The 21,528-nt window shown below is 43.7% G+C and overlaps 1 long non-coding RNA gene across 1 annotated transcript in view; it reads left to right on the top strand.

Moving 5' to 3' along the window:
• The window catches only part of LOC100555632 (zinc finger protein 239), a 28,683-nt gene extending 7,576 nt beyond the window's left edge, over positions 1-21,107 (top strand). The window contains exon 3 of the long non-coding RNA XR_010002282.1: positions 19,796-21,107. This is a non-coding gene — a long non-coding RNA (zinc finger protein 239). The remainder of the gene's footprint in view (positions 1-19,795) is intronic.
• The last annotated feature ends 421 nt before the right edge of the window (positions 21,108-21,528 follow it).

The following is a 21,528-nucleotide window of genomic DNA, read 5'->3' as shown; positions in this document are numbered from 1 at the left end:
AATCATAATAAAAAATAATAAAGAAGGTTGGAAGAGACCCCTTAGGCCATTTATTCCAACCCACTTCTACCTTTGTGCACCAAAAGCACAAGCAGAGCACCCCTGACAGATGGCCACCCAGCCTCAATGTTGTTAATAATAATAATAACAACAACATTGGGTGTTGTGCCAAAAGATCTCAGCCGGCATTTGGAAACAATAGACATTGACAAAATTACGATCTGCCAACTGCAAAAGGCCACCCGACTGGGATCTGTGCGCATCATCCGAAAGTACATCACACAGTCCTAGACACTTGGGAAGTGTTCGACTTGTGATTCTGTGAAACGAAATCCAGCATATCTATCTTGTTTGCTGTGTCATACAACAACAACAACAATAATACATCACATAGCCCTAAACGCTTGGGAACTTGTGATTTTGTGATACAAAATCCAGCATATATATCTCGTTTGCTGTGTTATACTGTGTCTTTGTGTCAACAATAATAATAATAAAGAAGATTGGAAGAGACCCCTTGCACCATTTAGTCCAGCCCCCTTCTGCCTTTTTGCACCAAAAGCACTAGCAAAGCACCCCCCTTGATAATTAATTTTTAATTAAATAATAATTCAAATACTATTATAAACAAAAACTCTGGAAGGCACGCACCGGGCGAGGAAGGGGGTGGGGCCAGATAAATGGCTTTGCATGTGGCTCCCGGCCTTAGTTTTGGGACCGCTGATATAATCTATAAGACAGTATTTCCTATATATGCTATAGTCGTAGAACATTCAATGTACAGACAGGGATTATAGCGGTTCAAAATATATTAAATGCTTCAAAATACACGTCTAAACCAAAATATAATCAATGTGTTACCAACACGCATACATTCATAGAAAGCAGAACTCTTATATTAAGGGTTTGTGGATCCAATGACAACCAGAATTCATGTTCCACATGGAGGACTGTGTAAATCACTAATTGTAAATCCAAACCTATAAGTCCAAGTTAGTAAATCCTTTTTTGATCCAATGTTTTAAACAAATCCAAGGTTTGTCACCATCCACGACTGGTTTTGATTGTGTAGTCTTCCTCAGGTGGTGGTTTATGAAGGTATGGAAAACCTAGAATAGTCAATTTTCAAATACTGTCTTATAGTTTATACTAGCTGTGCCCGGCCACGCGTTGCTGTGGCAAAGTGGTGGTGGTATTGGTTAAAAATTGTTGTGTAATTTTTATTTGACTTTATTTGCATTTTTTATTAATTTTATTGTAAGTTATATTTTTATTTATTATATTTTATTATTTTCTTGTATTATTTTTAGTTATTTTCTGTTATTATAGTATTTTATTGTATTAATTTTTTAGTGTTTTTATTATTTTTTATTGGGTTGCTAGGAGACCAAGTTGGAGGAGCTTAGCCTTCTAACTGGCAGCAATTGTATTAAAGCAATTATTCCTCTCTCTCTAATTAGGACTTTATTTTTCTTTTCTTTTTGTTGTATCAACCTAGAGGCGTGGATGATGGGCTGTGTCGTCAAATTTCGAGGTTGGGGGGCCTGAAGTTTTGTTGTTTTGTGGGTCGCCGTGATGCCATCACTCTTTTATATATATAGAAGATTATCAGATAACATTTCTGGTTATAGTGGCCTCTTGCCTTTGCCCATGGTGCCACCCACCCACCCATGCACCCAACAGGGACATTCAATATAGATATATGACATTATAATATAATATAAAAGTATAATAATAATGAATAATAATAATAATAATATAATGGTACAACAATAACAGCAGATAATACAGTAGTCTCACTTATCCAAGCTTCACTTATCCACTGTTCTGAATTATCAAAAGGGAGTCTGCCTTTACTTATTTATTTTTATTTATTTATTTACAACATTTATCTCCCGCCCTTTTCACCCGAGGGGACTCAGGGTGGCTTACAGAAATTGGCAATATTTAATGCCCAAAGAATACAATCATAAAAGCAAAACAATACATATCGATCCATTAATAACATTGTTAAAATACATTATAAAAACCTTAAAAACATATATATAATTAATTCCATTTGTCCAAGAACCTCATGCTTCATCCTTAAATCAAGCCATGTCGACTTTGTTGTTTGGGCACACAACCATGTTTTTATGGCCCTTCTGAAACCCAAAAGGGTTGGAGCCTGTCGGATATCTCTAGGGAGAGCGTTACACAGTCGGGGAGCCACCACCGAGAAGGCCCTGTCCCTCGTTCCCACCAGCCGCGCCTGCGAGTCAGGTAGGACCAAGAGCAGGGCCTCTCCAGGGCCTCCTTTAGTAGTCAATGTTTTCGTAGTAAATGTTGCAATGTTTTGGTGCTAAATTCGTAAATACAGTAATTACTACATAACATTACTGTGTATTGATGCTCAATTTGTAAAATCATAATATAATTTTATGTTTTATAGGCTTTTTTTCTTAATCCCCCCTTATTATCCAACATTTTAGCTTATCCAATATTCTGCCGGCCCATTTATCTTGGATAAGTGAGACTCTACTGTAATAATAATAATAATAATAATAATAATAGTAATAGTAATAGAATAATATGAGAATGACATAATATAATAAATATAAATGCTGTAAATAAATAAATAAATAAATAAATAATAAAATAATACAAAAAGGATACAACAATAGTGACTCATACTTACTTAGGAGATCCCCCGTAGTTCGAGGACGATTGTCTTCCATCTCTGGTGTCTTGGGGGTGGGTTCTTAGGTGGCTGAAGAGACCTATTCTTGATGTGCATGTTCTCCCGCAGTGAGGACATCGGTTTCCAGGTGGAGGCGGGTCTCGGTCAGGGTTAGCTTGATGCGCCTTCCTCTTGGGACGTTTCTCCTTTAAGCCCTCCATTTGTGCCTCTTCGAACTCCGCAGCACTGCTGGTCACAGCTGACCTCCAATTAGAGCACTCAAGGGCCAGGGCTTCCCAGGTCTCAGTGTCTAGGCCACAGTTTTTAAGGTTGGCTTTAAGCCATCTTTAAATCTCTTTTCCTGCCCACCAACATTACGTTTCCCATTCTTGAGTTCGGAGTAGAGTGGCTGTTTTGGAAGACGGTGATCGGGCATTCGGACAACGTGGCATTCAGTCCAGCGGAGTTGATGGCGTAGGAGCATCGCTTCAATGCTGGTGGTCTTTGCTTCTTCCAGCTCGCTGGCATTTGTCCGCCTGTCTTCCCAAGAGATTTGCAGGATTTTCCTGAGGCTTTGAAAAATCCCTGAGCGTCATGGGTATCTGCAAGGTGTTGGATTTCTTCAGCCTTCTTTGTCCACCAGATGTTCTTGAGTTCTCTGGTCCTTCTTTGGACCTCAGCTTTTGCACTGGAATAGATCTTTTTCTTGGCAGCACAGTTGGTGTCTCTCTGCCATGTTTGGAAGGCTTTCCTTTTGTTATCAATTAGCTGTTGGATCTCTTTGTCGTTATCATCAAACCAGTCTTGATGTTTCTTAGTTTGGTATCCAATGGTTTCTTCGCAGGTTGTGATGATGGAGGTTTTCAGTTTGTTCCAATGTTCCTCAATATTTTCAGGGTGTTCTGTGGGTAGATGATCCTTGAGTGTTGTTTGGAGAAGGGCTTGTTTGGAGGGCTCCTGAAGGGCTTGGGTGTTCATTTTGCGCCTTGTTTTTCTTCCTTGGAGTCTGCGTTTGGGGACGATCTTGATAGCCATCGTGGATCGGATTAACCTGTGGTCCGTCCAGCAGTCATCAGCACCTGTCATGGCTCTTGTGAGAAGCACATTGTGGCGGTGTCTGGCACGTGTAATAACATAGTCCAAGAGGTGCCAATGCTTTGACCGGGGGTGCTTCCATGATGTCTTGAGTTTGTTTTTCTGGTGGAAGAGCGTGTTGGTGATGACAAGGTTGTGCTCTCCACATTTGGTGAGAAGCAAGATGCCATTCAAGTTGCTGTTTCCGACCCCGTCTTTTCCTATGATCCCTGGCCACAGGTCGGAGTCCCTTCCGACTCTTGCATTAAAGTCCCCCAGGAGGATGATTTTGTCCTCCTTAGGTATCTCCGATAGGATGGTGTCCAGCTGACAATAAAAATTTTCCTTGATGTCTTCGTCAGCATCTAGAGTTGGTGCATAATAATAATCTTATAAGAATAATATGAGAATGACATAAAATATTATAATAAAATGATACAACAATAGTGACTTAATAATATAAGAATAATAGAATGGGTTGTTGTATGTCTTTCGGGCTGTGTGGCCATGTTCCAGAAGCATTCTCTCCTGACGTTTCGCCCACATCTATGGCAGGCATCCTCAGAGGTTGTGAGGTACCTCACAACCTCTGAGGATGCCTGCCATAGATGTGGGCGAAACGTCAGGAGAGAATGCTTCTGGAACATGGCCACACAGCCCGAAAGACATACAACCCTGTGATCCCGGCCATGAAAGCCTTCGACAACACAATAATAGAATGATATAAATAATATACAGTAGAGTCTCACTTATCCAACATTCTGGATTATCCAACGCAATTTTGTAGTCAATGTTTTCAATATATCATGATATTTTGGTGCTAAATTTGTAAATACAGTAATTACTACATAGCATTACTGCGTATTGAACTACTTTTTCTGTCAAATTTGTTGTATAACATGATGTTTTGGTGCTTAATTTGTAAAATCATAACCTACTTTGATGTTTAATAGACTTTTCCTTAATCTCTTCTTACTATCCAACATATTCGCTTATCCAACATTCTGCTGGCCCATTTATGTTGGATAAATGAGACTCTACTGTAGTAATAAAATAATACAAAAAGGATGCAACAATAGTGACATATTAATCATATAAGAATAATATGAGAATGACATAAAATATAATAATAAAATAATACAAAAAGGATACAATAGTGACTTATAATCTACTAGCTTTGCTCGGCCACGCGTTGCTGTGGCTTATTGGAATTATTTATTGGCCAGGTGGAATAGGAGTGAATAGCCTTGCAGTCTGAAAGTGAGGTCCAGAGTGCTCTCTGATTGTGGGTGAACTATAAATCCCAGTACCTACAACGGCTATAAATCAAGGTGAATTCCCCCAGAAACCTCTCTAGTATTTTTGTTTGGTCATGAGGGTTCTGTGTGCCAATTGTGGTCCAGGTCCGTTGTCAGTGGGGGTCACAGTGCTGTGCCTTGATGCAGGGTGAATTACAACTCCCATCATGTGGAGTCATTCACAAACTGTAACCTCATCTAGCACAGACCGTTTTGTGGAGTGGTTGGAATAGCAGCGTGAATGAAAGAGGCGCTTTGAAGCCTGGTTATTTGCTTAGTAGGGGAATCCTTGTTTGACTAGATTGAATGGCACTGAATAGCTTTGTAGGTGAAAAGGCTGGTCGGTTTGTATATAGGGTATTCTTGGTAGGCCAGGTTGAATGGGATAGAGTAGTGTTGTGGTTTCAGAGTTTGGGGGTTTTGTATGTAGGGGAAATGTTGGTTGGGGTGGTTGAAAAGTACTGAATAGCCTTGATGGTTTGCAAGGCTGGGCGGTTTGTATCTTACGGAATTTTTGGTTGGCCAGTTTGAATAGCAATTAATAGTGTCGGTGTGGGAGGTTTGAATGGTGGAATTAGCGACCTTGATTAGTATTTAATGGTCTTGTATGTTGAAAGGTTGTTTGTTTTCTGTGTAGAGGAATCCTTTGTTGGGAAGTGTTAGCTGGTCCTGATTGTTTTGTTTCTGGAATTCCCAATTTGTTTGGTTTCCGAGTCTTGCTATTTATTTAGTGTCCTGGTTTTAGAGATGATATTGTTGTGTATTATTATACCACAGTAACTCTTATATATTATAATTTATAATGTTATATTAGGTTGGTTGTAGATAGTTGTATAAAATGTATACTGAACTGGATTAGATAGCAGTGTAGACTCAAGGCCCTGTCATTGAGAATGGCAAGGTAGATAATCCAGTTTAAAGGAGATATTGGGAGATGTGCCTTGGTATTTTGGGTATATAGCTGTGTGGCAGGAGTTTGAGTGTAGACTGTGACATAATGCAGTTGAAATGAGATAATCTGTATTTTGTAGGTACTATGGATAAGGCCTAAATGTAGTTTGCCTGTGGTCTGGGATACAGGCGTGGGGCAAGTTGGGTCCTCCCTACAATGATATAAAATGTAATAATAATGACATATAATAATATAATAATGATACAACTATAACAACATATAATAATAATATAAGAATAACATAAAATAATAATACAATAATAATGACTTAATGATATAATATTATAATAATAATATAAAATATGACAATAATGGCATCAAATAATAATATAATAATGACATAATGTAAAAATATAATCTATCTATATATATAAAAGGGTAATGGAATCACGGCCTAGGAGTAAACAACTAAACTAAACACCCCAGAACCACGAACAACCCACCATCCTTGCCCCTAGGTTCCCACAACAAAAAGAAAAGAAAAATAAAGTCCTAATTAGAGGGAGAGGAATAATTGTTTTTATCCAACTGCTGCCAGTTAGAAGGCTAAGCTCTGCCCACTTGGTCTGGTGCCAGTTAGAAGGCTAAGCTCCGCCCACTTGTTCTGCTGCAAGTTAAAGGCTAAGCTCCGCCCACTTGGTCTCCTAGCAACCCACTCAGCCCAGGGCCTCTTCAACCAGCCTTCCACACTGCCTAGAAAATACAGATTGTCTGATTTGAACTGGATTATCTGGCAGTGAAGACTCAAGGCCCTTCCACACAGCTTTTGCACTTTTTACCTATGTCAACTTGATAAAGACACAGGGTCTATTCCCATCCCAATTTGCACTTCCAAGAATTTGCAGCACTTTATCAGTCACCTCGTGTTTACAATATTTATATGGTGCACCTTACCCAGTCTACTTTTACAACCTCTCCGTTTTAATCCATGTTTTTATTAGTTCTTGTCATTTGTTTTTACTGGCTAATGTTTAAATTTTTATAATTGTGCATGTTTTTTTGTCTATTGTTGTGTTTTATATTGCTATTGTTTTTATTCGGGCTTGGCCCCATGTAAGCCGCCCTGAGTCCTCTTTGGGGAGATAGAGGCGGGGTATAAAAATAAAGTTATTATTATTATATAACCCATTTATAATCTTATATTATCTGTTTTGAACTGGATTATCTTGAGTCCACACTGCCATATAATCCAGTTCTAAGAAGATAATATAAGATGATAAATATACAGTAGAGTCTCACTTATCCAACATAAACAGGCGGCCAGAACGTTGGATAAGTGAATATGTTGGATAATAAGAAGGAATTCAGGAAAAGCCGATTAAACATCAAATTAGGTAATCATTATATAAATTAAGCACCAAAACATCATGTTATACAACATATTTGACAGAAAAAGTAGTTCAATGAGCAGTAATGCTATGTAGTAATTACTGTATTTACAAATTTACCACCAAAATATCACAATGAATTTAAAACATTGACTACAAAAACATTGTCTCCTAAAAGGCACACTGCGTTGGAAAATCCAGAACATTGGACAAGCGAATGTTGGATAAGTGAGATTCTCTTCGCTCGTTGGGGGAGGCCCTTCTCTCGCTCCCACCACCCTCGCAGTCGCGATTGGTGGGGACGAGAGAGAGGGCCTTCTCCGTCGTGGCCCCCCAGCTTTGGAACTCGCTCCCTAGAGAGATCAGGCAGGCCCCTACCCTCCTCTCCTTCCGTAGGAGCTTAAAAACCTGGCTCTTTCAAAAGGCCTTTGATACTTAATTTGGTGTCGGACTGATCTATCTGCCCATTTTATAATAGCCCCATTCTCGAGGTGTTGCCAATGCTATATTGCACTTTGTCCATTTCAACTGTGAAATTACCTTCCCCATTTCAGCACATGTTGCAAATTGCCTGGGTTCTATGAATTAGTCTCCAGTGTTAATATTGTATGTTTTATGTTGATTTTAATGATTGTTTTTACTGTAATTGATGTTTTTATTGGATAACTGTTTTATTGCTGTGTTTTGATATTTGATTGTTTTATCGGGCAAGGCCCCATGTAAGCCGCCCCGAGTCCCTTCAGGGAGATGGGGCGGGGTATAAAAATAAAGTTATTATTATTATTATTATTCTACTGTAATATGAAATAATTACTATGGTATAATAATACAGAACAATATAAACTCTAAAACCAGGACAGTAAATAAAGAGCAACACTCTGAAAGCAGGGAAATTGGGAATTCCACAAAGGGAATAATCAGGGCCAGCTAACACCTCCCAAGAAAGGATTTTTCGAGAAAGGAAGCTGAGAAGGGAGTGAAGGAGTGTGTATTACCAAAGTCATTATTATTACTATCATTACTTTATTGTATGACACAGCAAACAATATAGATATGGTGGATTTCGTATCACAAAATCACAAGTCGAACACTTCCCAAGTGTGTAGGACTGTGTGATGTATTTTCGGATGATGCGTGCAAATCCTAGTAGGGTGGCCTTTTGCAGTTGGCAGATCGTAATTTTGTCAATGTCTATTGTTTCCAAACGCCAGCTGAGATCTTTTGGCATGGTACCCAATGTGCCAATCAACACTGGGACCACCTGAACTGGTTTCTGCCAGAGTCTGAAGTTCAATCTTGAGGTCCTGATAGTGGCTGAGTTTTTCCTGTTGTTTTTCATCAATGCAACTGTCACCTGGGATGGCAACATCAATGATCCAAACCTTTTTCTTTTCCATAACTGTGATGTTTGGTGTGTTGTGTTCCAGAACTTTGTCAGTCTGGATTCGGAAGTCCCACAGTATCTTTGCGTGCTCATTTTCCAATACTTTTGCAGGTTTGTGATCCCACCAGTTCTTTACTGCAGGGAGGTGGTACTTGAGGCATAAGTTCCAATGAATCATTTGGCCCACATAGTTGTGCCTCTGTTTGTAGTCTGTCTGTGCGATTTTCTTACAGCAGCTGAGGATATGATAAATGGTTTAGTCGGTTTCCTTGCACAGTCTGCATTTTGGGTCATCAGCTGATTTTTCGATCTTGGCCTTAATTGCATTTGTTCTGATGGCTTGTGCCTGGGCTGCAAGGATCAGGCCTTCTGTCTCCTTCTTCAGTGTCCCATTTGTGAGCCATAGCCAGATCTTCTCCTTATCAGCTTTTCCTTCAATTTTGTCAAGGAACTTTCCATGAAATGTTTTGTTGTGCCAGCTGTCAGCTCTAGTTTGTAGTGTGGTTTTCTTATACTGGTTTTTTGTCTGCTGTGCTTTGAGGAGTTTCTGATTTTTGACTTCAATCAAAGCAGGGTCTTCACTTTGCTTTACATATTCTGGCAGGGCATGTTCTTCTTCTTTGACTGCTTGCTTTACTTGTAAGAGTCCTCTGCCACCCGATCTTCTAGGCAGATATAGCCGGTCAACATCACTGCAAGGGTGCAGTGAATGATGGATGGTCATGAGTTTTCTTGTTTTTCTGTCCAAATTGTCCAGTTCCACCTGTGTCCAGTTTATAATGCCATCAGTATATCTTATGACAGGTATGGCCCAGGTGTTTATGGCCTTGATGGTGTTGCCTCCATTGAGCTTGCTTTTGAGAATTTTTCTGACCCTTTGTGTGTATTCTTTGCTGACCACAGTTTTCACATGTTCATGCTTGATGTTGTCCAGCTGTAGTATGCCCATATATTTATAGGCCTCTGGCGGGTAACACTTTATTGTTTGGACATTAGGCATATTTATGCCCTCACTTTCAATGATTTTTCCCTTCTTCAATGCCACTGTCTGTGATGACCCATGGGCCTTGTAGTCCTGCTCAGGACATTGTAATTCCTGATGAAGATGAAAACTTGGGTTTTTTACCTTCCCAGTCTGAACTGGATTCTTCTCAGCCAGATCTTTCCCAGGCAGATCTGGGAACCTTGCACCTGCAAGAAAGTTGTCTCCCAGAAGTATGTCAAACAAGCCCAGAGCCTACTTCTCCCGTGTTCTTGCGCCGGGAGTTTTGTAAACAACAGAGAAGTTTGGAATCAGCTTCGCGCAGGAGTGCGAGGATTGCAGCTAAGAATGTGGCCAATTAAGACTGCTTCTCGTGAGAATCTTTGGGGAGTCTCACATCTGGTCTCAGAGTTTAGCTTTCGGTTCTGATTCCCAGAGAACTGCTTCGGCGGGAAAGTTAGACTCTATTTAGGTGTTTTACCCGCGTAGTAACTTCGCGGAGTCAATTCGTCAGCCTACGGAGCGAGTGGTGTCTGGACAGCGCGCTCCGATTCAAGCCTCGCTCCTGCTCAAGCCTTGCCTAGCTATCCAGCCTTCGCCTTGCTTCCCAGCCTTTGTTTATCTACGGACTTTGCCTTGTTTCCCAGGATCAATCCTTGCCTTGTTCCACGGATTTATCAAGTTATTCCACGGACCTTGTTCTTGTTCTTAGTTACCTTGTTCCACGTTCTAGCCTTGTTTCAAGTATCAAGTTATTTCCTAGCCTCGCTCAAGTTTCATGGACTAAAGGACCTTGTCATCTCCCCTCACTTTGCTTGGCAAAGTGAGTGTTTCGGTTATTGGATTACAACTTTGGACCTTAATATTTCTTATTGGACATTGCTTTTTTGGACTAATACTGACCTTTCCTGAAAGGTCTAATTCTGGACTATTTTCTACACTTGTTTTTATTAACTTTATATATTCCTTCAATAAAGATATTAGATAGATTCTGGCCTCTGTGTATGGTTATTGGTGCTCTGCAGCCAGGGTCTTGACAGTTTGACTCCGCCACCCTAAGCACCAATTAACCTCGGCCAGAATGTCTACCGGAGTCGTACCTGGGCCGAGCGGCCAGCCGATTACCTACACCATCGACAAGGATGAGGTGGACCGAATCCGTGATAAGCTCAATGCACAGGATGGAGAAATAAGGGGTTTGAAGGAACGCGGAATTCGTCTTCCGGCCATGGCGTTGCCAACCAAGTTTACTGGAGAAGCTTCTAAGGTTCATGTCTTCCGTCGCCAATGTCAAGCTTATCTAGAGGCCCGTGCTGCCGAGTTTCCCCAAGAAGACATCAAAGTGGCATGGGTTTACAGTCTTCTAGACGGGCCAGCGGCCAGCTGGGCGACGGCACTGTACGACCAAGCCTCTCCACACCTAAGATCAGCGCAACGCTTCTTGGACCACCTCAAGGAGACTTGGGGAATCGAGGACAATTTGGAGGCAGCCGGTCACAAACTCCGTCGCCTTTTCCAAGGAGACAGACCTATGTCTCAGTATATAGCCGAGTTCCGAGTGCTGGCCCACAACACCGGCTGGAACGATGTAGCCCTCAGGGGACAATTCCGGGAGGGTCTCAACATTGAAATGCTGGAAGAAATCTCCAAGGTGGATCCTCCCCAGACCCTCGAGGCACTCATTGATCAATGTTTACGGGCTGAAGTCATGATTGCCAACAGGAAACAGTGGGTTCGAGGCCAGGGCGGTAGAGCCGGGGCAAAACCCCCCGCTCCCGCCAGCGTTCAGCCACGTCCGGTCTGGAGACCCCCACCGCCAACCCCATACCCCAGAGGAGGCGAGGAGGTGCCGATGCAGTTGGGCAATGTGCGTCCCAGACTAGATGCCGCCGAGAAGGCCCGTCGTCAACGCTTAAACCTCTGCTGGTACTGCGGGAACGGGGGCCACTTCGCCAGAGAGTGCCCAGCCAAAGGGAAGCCTGCCGCCCGTCTTGCGGCGGCGTCCTCCACGGAGACGAAGGCGTCTGAGCCGACTGGCACACAGCCGGCGGGGGAAGCCAACGACCGGGTGTAGAGAGGCTCGCCAACCCGGTCAAAAAATCCATCCAAGAGCCGCCAACCGGGGTCCTGTTCCTTCTCGTGGTCACATTATGGTCAGCAAAAAGGGGACCCGTCATGATCCACGCCATGATAGACTCTGGAGCTACCAACAATTTCATCGATAGAGAGTATGCCGACTCTCTGGGATTACAATATCATGATTTCAAGAATGCCCGTGTGGTGCAAGCCATAGACGGCCGCCCCCTCAAGACGGGCCCCGTAAGTCAGTGGTCGGAACCCACCAGGATGTGGATAAGGGAACATATGGAAGAGATTTCCTTCTTTGTTACCGAGGTCCCCCATTTCCCTGTGATTTTGGGAATTCCATGGCTGACTCTCCACGACCCTAACATCTCCTGGTCCAACAGAGAACTGCAGTTTGCTTCACCGTACTGCCAAAACCATTGCCTCGTAGCCAAGGTATGCCACGCCACAGACACCGAGCCCATCATCACCTTGCCAAAGAAGTACTCCGAGTATTGGGATGTATTCAATGAGAAAGAAGCCGAAAAATTACCCCCACATAGACCTTATGACTGTGCCATTGACTTGGTGGAGGGGGCCCCGATCCCGCGAGGGCATCTCTACTCCCTGACTGAACCAGAGCAAGAAGCTCTCAGGGAATTCTTAGAGACAAACCTTCGCAAGGGATTCATCAGACCCTCTCAATCCCCAGCCGCCTCCCCAGTGATGTTTGTGAAGAAGAAGTCAGGGGAACTACGCTTGGTGGTGGACTACAGAGCATTGAACAATATCACCAAGCGGAACAGCTATCCCCTGCCCTTAATCTCGGATCTACTGGATCGGCTTCGAGGAGCCAAGGTTTACACCAAGCTGGATCTTCGGGGGGCTTACAACTTAGTTCGCATCAGGGAAGGGGACGAGTGGAAGACCGCCTTCCAGACCAAATTCGGATTATTCGAGTCCCGAGTTATGAATTTCGGTTTATGCGGAGCCCCCGCAACGTTCCAGCATTTTGTCAATGACATTTTTCAGGACTATCTAGACAGGTTCTTGATAATCTACCTGGACGATTTTTTGGTGTTTTCTAGATCACAATCAGAACATGAGAACCACGTCAAAATGGTGTTACAACGATTGCGGGATCATGGACTTTATGCCAAGCTGGAAAAATGCGCCTTTGATCTACAAGAGGTAGATTTCCTTGGTTACCGCATCTCGCCTCTAGGGCTTTCCATGGATCCAGCCAAGGTTTCAGCAGTATTGGAATGGCGGGCGCCAACTAACAAGAAAGAGGTGCAGCGTTTCTTGGGGTTCGCGAACTATTACCGCAAGTTCATTCCAGATTTTGCCCGCTGGTCCGACCCCATCACTAGCTGCATCCGTGGAAAGCAGCCTTTCCGCTGGACTGATCAAGCAGAGAAAGGGTTCCAGCAACTAAAGAAACTATTCACCTCCCAGCCAATTCTACAGCACCCAAATCCTGGAACCCCTTTTGTGGTGCAAGCGGACGCCTCTGATGTGGCAATTGGGGCTGTACTCTTACAACCGGTGGGAGATCACCTCCATCCCTGTGCCTTTTATTCTCGTCAACTAACCACACCAGAGAGGAATTACACCATTTGGGAAAAAGAACTACTGGCCATAAAGGCAGCCTTTGAAACTTGGAGACATTGGCTAGAAGGGGCCAAATTTCCCATTGAAGTCCACACAGATCATCGTAATCTAGAACATCTAAGAACTGCCCGCAAACTAAATCAGAGGCAGCAACGTTGGGCTTTATTCTTTGAACGTTTCAACTTCCAGATCCATTATGTGACCCCAGCCCAAACCAAGCAAGCAGACGCCCTGTCACGTAAACCGGAATACGCTGCAGGACGCAAGGAGACCTTTGAATCCCAACTGCTACAACCCGAGAACTTTGCCACGCTCACGGTGGGGAACACCAAATCCATTCCCATTGGTTCAACTTCCCCTACTCCAGGACTCATCTGTGCTCAAGAAATCAGGGCTAGTCAGCAAGCAGATGCCTGGGCGCAGGACCAACTTCGCCAAGGTCTGCACTTTCCCTTTTCGCTTAAAGATGGGCTGCTCTGCTATAGAAATCATGTTTATATCCCACCCGGACCGGGCAGGGAGAAAGCGCTTCGTCTGTGTCATGACTGCAAACCAGCAGGACACTTCGGACTATTTAAAACTATGCATTTGATCCTAAGGGATTTTTGGTGGCCCAAGATCCGCAAGGATGTGGAAAAATATGTCAACACCTGCCCAGTATGCCAGCGCTCCAAGATACGAAGGGAGAAGCCCTCAGGGCTTTTACACCCCCTTCCTACCCCATCTCGCCCATGGGAAATAATTTCCGCGGATTTCATCACTGACCTACCACCTTCCTGTGGATTCACCACGATCTTGGTGGTGGTGGACCTTTTCACCAAGTTAGCCCATTTCATTCCCTGTGAAGGCCTCCCCACGGCCAAAGAAACTGCGGATCTATTTCTTCAACATGTTTTCAGACTACATGGATTGCCCAAGAGTTTAGTCACAGACCGTGGATCTCAATTCACCTCTCGTTTTTGGAAGGCACTACAAAAACTATTGGGCATAGACTCTCGCTTATCTTCAGCTCATCATCCCCAAACAGATGGGCAAACGGAGCGCACCAATGCCACTTTGGAGCAGTATCTTCGCTGTTATGTAAACTACCAACAGGACAATTGGGCTTCTCTGTTACCACTGTCTGAGTTTGCCTACAACAATGGAGTTCAAGCTTCTACAAAAGAAACGCCGTTCTTTGCAAACTACGGCTTCCATCCACGTTTCTTCCCCCCTGTCATTGAAACTTCAGAAGTTCCCGCAGCAGAGGATTGGCTGCAGGAACTCACAGCGGTGCAACAACTTTTGCTCCAGCAACTGGACCAAGCCAAGGAGGACTATAAACGCCACGCTGACAAACATCGCCAGCCGGGCCCCGAAATCAAGGTAGGAGATCGGGTTTTTCTGTCCACTCGCTTCCTGCCCTCCCACCGCCCTTGCCGGAAGTTAGATGCCCGTTTCATTGGCCCCTATCCAGTGGTGGCGCAATTAAACCCCGTGACTTTCAAACTCCAACTTCCGCGTTCAATGCGCATTCACCCAGTGTTTCACCGTTCCCTGCTCCTTCCGGCGGATGGAGTGCGACCTGATACAGACCAACCAGCCCCCCCTCCTGTTTTGATGAATGGGGAGGAGGAGTTCGAGGTTGAGGACATTTTGGATTCTCGCTTTCACCGCCGCCGCCTACAATATCTCATTGACTGGGTGGGTTTTGGCCCTGAGGAACGCTCTTGGGAAGACGCCTCCACAGTCCATGCTCCTGATCTAACCCGTCGCTTTCATCAGACCTATCCCACCAAACCGCGACCTCGCGCCTCGGGGAGAGGGCCCCAGTTTGGGAGGGGCCTTGAGGAGGGGGATAGTGTGATGACCCATGGGCCTTGTAGTCCTGCTCAGGACATTGTAATTCCTGATGAAGATGAAAACTTGGGTTTTTTACCTTCCCAGTCTGAACTGGATTCTTCTCAGCCAGATCTTTCCCAGGCAGATCTGGGAACCTTGCACCTGCAAGAAAGTTGTCTCCCAGAAGTATGTCAAACAAGCCCAGAGCCTACTTCTCCCGTGTTCTTGCGCCGGGAGTTTTGTAAACAACAGAGAAGTTTGGAATCAGCTTCGCGCAGGAGTGCGAGGATTGCAGCTAAGAATGTGGCCAATTAAGACTGCTTCTCGTGAGAATCTTTGGGGAGTCTCACATCTGGTCTCAGAGTTTAGCTTTCGGTTCTGATTCCCAGAGAACTGCTTCGGCGGGAAAGTTAGACTCTATTTAGGTGTTTTACCCGCGTAGTAACTTCGCGGAGTCAATTCGTCAGCCTACGGAGCGAGTGGTGTCTGGACAGCGCGCTCCGATTCAAGCCTCGCTCCTGCTCAAGCCTTGCCTAGCTATCCAGCCTTCGCCTTGCTTCCCAGCCTTTGTTTATCTACGGACTTTGCCTTGTTTCCCAGGATCAATCCTTGCCTTGTTCCACAGATTTATCAAGTTATTCCACGGACCTTGTTCTTGTTCTTAGTTACCTTGTTCCACGTTCTAGCCTTGTTTCAAGTATCAAGTTATTTCCTAGCCTCGCTCAAGTTTCATGGACTAAAGGACCTTGTCATCTCCCCTCACTTTGCTTGGCAAAGTGAGTGTTTCGGTTATTGGATTACAACTTTGGACCTTAATATTTCTTATTGGACATTGCTTTTTTGGACTAATACTGACCTTTCCTGAAAGGTCTAATTCTGGACTATTTTCTACACTTGTTTTTATTAACTTTATATATTCCTTCAATAAAGATATTAGATAGATTCTGGCCTCTGTGTATGGTTATTGGTGCTCTGCAGCCAGGGTCTTGACACTGTCGAACATTTGTCCAAACCAAACTCCATGCTGATATCAGTGCTAAAAATTCGGACGGTGTTAGTCAGAGACTGGATTTCAGTTTCCGTTTTCCCATACAGCTTCAGGTCATTCATGTACATTAAATGCGAAATGTTGTGAGATTTCTTAGATGTTTGATAGCCAAGATTTGTTTTTTGTAAGATTGTTGACAGAGGGATCATGGTAATATTGAAAAGCAAAGGGGACAATGAGTCTCCCTGGAAAATTCCTCTTCTGATGTTGACAAGTCCATAGCTTTCATTTCCAACAAACAGTTCAGTTTTCCAGTGCTCCATCATTTTTTCAATAAAGGTGCCAACGTTTTTACTAATCACGATGGCGTCCAGGCACTTGATGATCCAGCTGTGTGGGAGTGAGTCAAAGGTCTTTTTGTAGTCAATCCACGTCATGTGAAGATTAGCTTTTTGGCTTTTACAGTTCTCCAGAATCATTTTGTCAATTAATAACTGGTCTTTTGTGCCCCTGCTTTTCCGTTTGTTGCCTTTCTGTTCATCTGGCAAGAGGTTTTTTTCTTCAAGATAGTCTTGAATTTTGTCAGCTATGATGCCAGTCAGTAGTTTAAACATAGTGGGCAGACACATTATTTGCCTGTAGTTTCCTGGTGCTGCTCCTTTTGCTGGATCCTTTTGTATCAGGTATGTTCTTCCAGTTGTTAGCCATTCACTGATACTTCCTTTCTGAAACATCTCATTGAATTGTTGGGCCGTTTTTCCATGTCGATTTTCTTTGGGGCTGCCTTGGTTGTAGGAGCCCAAGCTCTTCTGTTACTATCACTGCTGTACTGTAGGCATACTGGTTTGTTTGTTCAATTGATGTTATTTAGATAGTGGAAAGTACTGTATTCACATCTTTCATGACAGGTGTCTCTTTAGCATTGTTTTTAGAGTTGGGAGCTGTTTTGTTACTGCATTTGCTGCAGCATGAGCCATGATCTTATCCCTGAGCTCTTGTTGTCTTGCTGTCAAGGTTCCTGGTGGTTCAACAGGTGTTTCAAGTGCTGGTTCTTCAAATTCTTGCAAAAGCTCCACACTTTCTTCTTGGTTCAATCTGTTCCACCATTCCAAGTGTTGCTGGAGTCTCTGCTGCTGTCTGTGCTGTGGTGTGATGGTAATTTGCTTTACAGATTTTCTGGATTTCTTTGAGTTCAACGTCACTGAACACTTTGTTTCTGATTATGAATCTTTGTTGGTCAGCCAGTCGGGGTTCTGTTGTCTGTGAGTCCGGGTACTCTTGTTTCTTGCATCCTTTTTTGGTAGCCACTCTTTTAAGGTTCAGATTTGTAATAGCATTTCATAACTGTGCGGTTTTCTGGCATTGTATATTTCTGCCGCTTCTGTGACTGTTCATTTGGGTTTTGATGATTCCATAGCCCACTTGTTGATGGATGTCCAGAATCAGCAGCATCCACCGCGGTCCTTTTTATCCTGGGCGATGACCGAGCCAGTATAGACTTTGTTTTGGTTTGATTCTCCATAATGTTAATGGGTTAGGTGCTCTTAGTTCCACTCCTCAGCTGAGACCTCTCTGGCTTGGTTGGACCTCTCTGGCTTGGTAGTTACACTACCGCCAGCACAGCTCTCATCATCATTGGAGCAGTTAAGCCCCCCCCGCCCCCCCCACGACAAGGTGGCACCTACGGGGGGGGGGGGGTATTATTATCATTATTATTATTATGTACATACAATATATAGGTGCCAATATCTATATTTTCCCATTCCCGAGCCTTCCCTTCCTTCCTTTCTTCTCTCCCTTCCTTCCTGCCTTCTTCCTTCCCTTTCTCCCTTCCTTCCTTCCCCCCTCCCTCACCTCCCTCTATTCTTCCTTCCCTTCCTTCCTCCTCTCTTCTTCTTATTTATTTAGGTAACTATAAAAGTTTCCCCCAGTGGCTCAGCGGGTTGCTTAGTAGGGGCTATTTTTTATTTTAATTGTTGGGTGCTCACCCCGACACGGGCTGGCCTCAAACTCATGACCTTTTAGTCAGAGTGATTTAATGCAGCTGGCTGCCAACAAGCCTGCGCCACAGCCCAGCCCTCTTCCCTCTTAATTCTTTTTAAACATTTAGTGCAGAATTGCCTAACGTTATTACTGTCGTTAAAGGGGATAATAATCCCTGGCCTCAGTTTTATTCTTTCCAAATTTCCAAAAATATTTTTTAGAACTAACTGGTGCTGATTAGAGGGACCATACCATGCCCCTATGAAAATAGCTTCACTGGCTTCCAACAAGTTTCCAGGCCCAATTCAAGGTGCAGGTGATTACTGGCGGATGCGCCAAGGGAGAAGTGCCTGGCTCCTCCTCTTCATCAGGCTCAACAGCGCCTCCTTCTCCTGCCTCAGGTGAGTGGCCGGACGGCAAGGGGGAGGCTGGGGCGGAGGGGGAGTCGGGCACTTTTCCCTTAGCACATCCACCAGTGGTGAAGCATGGGGACCTCTTCGCCCTCCCTCAGGGAGGCACCCGCTTTCATTCAGTCACAAGGACTGCAAACGGTGACGGCTGCCCCTCAGCAACACCCGCCTCCCTCCTTCACCGGAGTATAAGCCAAGAGGGGCTGTTTCAGCATTAAAAACATGCTGAAAAAGCTGGCTTATACTTGAATGTATAGGGTATTTGCTTGTAGCTCTATCGTTACCATTAGAAACCTTCCTTCTATATCTGCCTTAACCATTTGAGGGTGCCAGAGTTTGGGGAGATAGAATACCAGGCCATTTCTTTTGGAAGTTCCCTCTGAAGCCAGTTCTTCTCCCAGTCATTTTTGTTTTCAGCCTTACAGAATCAAGGGATAACATTTTAGGCCATCTGGAGACCCTTTGAAGGCTTCTTCCAAAAAGCATCCAGGGGAGACTGTTTCACTCTGTGGCCTCCAGTTTTCTTAGAATTTCCTTGAGTCTAGCTAGTTCTTCTTCTGTTGCTGAAAATCTTCCCCTTGATGGAGGAAAAAGAAGAAAAGAGGGAAGTGGGCAAAGGTGAAAGGAGTTGGCAGGAAGGAGGCTTTGTGGCTGGAGCTGTGCCTGTCTTTGCATCTCATTATGGGCTGTATCGAGGGAACGAATGGCCTGAATGGAACGTAGTTCAGCATAGACTCATTTTGTCATAATTCCAACAAATCTCAGCGTGGCTTTGAATTAGCCAATTGGGAATGCAGGTCCTTGTTAGTTTGGAAGATTCATTTGGGAAATGTGGCAGGAATGACCCTTTGAGATGCTGAGGAAGCAGAGTTGGGAGTCCCTGTGACATGAGAGGTAATGGCATAATCAATAACAAAATCCTTGTTCCTTTGAGCATTTAGCATAATTCTGGTATGATCCAGAATATATGACACTCTTGAATGTTGGAAGGAGTTCTGCCTGCCTGCCTTCTGTTCCTTTAACCACATTTGGGTCTGACCCAATGAGATTGGTGAGGCCCTCCAATATGGGGAAAAGGTTCAGTTCCTTCCTTCCATGATTCCTTCCTTCTCTTATCCTGTCCTTCTGTGTTTCCTCCGTTCCATCTTTCCTTTCTTCTTTCCTTTCTTGCTTTGTTTGCCTTGAGCCAGAGGTATGCGGCTTCATGTCTAACCTTTTGCTTCTTCTTTCTTGACCAGGACGTGAGTTCTCTGGAGCCACCCCTGCCGTGATGGGAAACGAACCAGCTTCTAGTAGATATTAAGGCATTTGGAAACCAAAGTGCAGTAAGGAAACCAGTCCTCTAGGAAAAAGGAATTCCTTCATTCACTTTGGATTATAGAGTATAACCATAGAGTCAGAAGAGACTGCTTGAGGCACCTAATCCAGGCCTCTGCCGTGCAGGAAAAGCACAAAGTACCCCTGACAGATAAACATCTAGCCTCTGTTTAAAAGATTCCAAAGGAGCATCCACTACATTTTGAGGCAGAGTGTTCCACCGCTGAACAGCTCTTACAATCAGGAAGTTCTTCTTAATGTTCAGATGGAAACTACTTTGCTGCAATTTGAACCCACTGCTGTGAGTAATCGGACAGGGAAAAACAAGAATCAGGTGTCCAAATTGGAATTAAATGTACATAACGCTTTTGACATGGAGGAGAAAGCATATAAATGTATCGAATGTGGAAAGAGCTTTAGTCAGCACGGAAAGCTGAAGGCACATCAAAGGACTCACACTGGGGAGAAACCCTATAACTGCCTGGAGTGTGGACAGAGCTTTACTCAGAAGGGACACTTACATTTACATCAAAGAACTCACACTGGGGAGAAACCTTATAAATGCCTGGAGTGTGGAATGAGCTTCACTAATAGTGGAAATCTACGTAGACATCAAAGGACTCACACTGGAGAGAAACCCTATAAATGTCTGGAGTGTGGAATGAGCTTCACTGATAGTGGAAATCTACATAGACATCAAATGACTCACACTGGAGAGAAACCCTATAAATGTCTGGAGTGTGGAATGAGCTTCACTAATAGTGGAAATCTACGTTTACATCAAAGGACTCATACTGGAGAGAAACCCTATACATGCTGGGAGTGTGGACAGAGTTTTGCTCAGAGTGGAAACCTGAGTTCACATAAAAGGACTCACACTGGGGAGAAACCCTATAAATGCCTCGAGTGTGGAATAAGCTTCAGTCAGAATCAAACTCTACGTTCACATCAAAGGACTCACACTGGGGAGCAACCGTAGAAATGGCATGGAGTGTGGACAGAGCTTTTCAAGGAATAACATTATATGTAGATATCATAGAATTCACCCTGGAGGGAATGGTGTTAATTGACACCAGAGTGTCATTCTAACATGTACAAAAGCAATTCTTGCAAATTTTGGAAATGCAGGCTCAAAGTTGGGACATTTCAGAACATGTGGTGTATTGTAGAAAGATTGAACTAACATATGTTCCATTCTGGAAGTAATCAAGATTAAATGAAATTAGAGTTTAATATTTTGAGAATATTGGATGATCAATGGGAGTGAAAACATGGGTAGTTACTTCTTGTTTCCTACGAAAATGTAGACATGTGTTTTGTGTAGATGAACGGTCGAAACAAAATGATAGCACAAAGGAAAATAAGGAAATGTTTTTGCGCACATCTCTAATAGTCACTGTGAGATACTAAAGTAAGAATTGACTATATACTGGGATGGAAGGAATGTTTTATTCCAAAGCAAAAAGAATGGCTTATGAAAACCTGCAAATTAGCTAAAACAGACAAACTGACAGCAATATGGACAAATGTCAGTTGTAATATTAGTTGGAAGAATGTTACCAGAAATAGAAAGTGTGGTTATATTATATTACTAGCTTGGGGAGCCGGCAGTGCTGGGGTTATTTGAAAAAGGCATGATTTGCCTTTGAATGTT

Source organism: Anolis carolinensis, chromosome 1, assembly GCF_035594765.1.
Source record: "Anolis carolinensis isolate JA03-04 chromosome 1, rAnoCar3.1.pri, whole genome shotgun sequence".
Taxonomy (NCBI): domain Eukaryota; kingdom Metazoa; phylum Chordata; class Lepidosauria; order Squamata; family Dactyloidae; genus Anolis; species Anolis carolinensis.
Note: the sequence above shows the minus strand (reverse complement) of the source record. Positions and strands in the feature narration are given on the sequence as shown.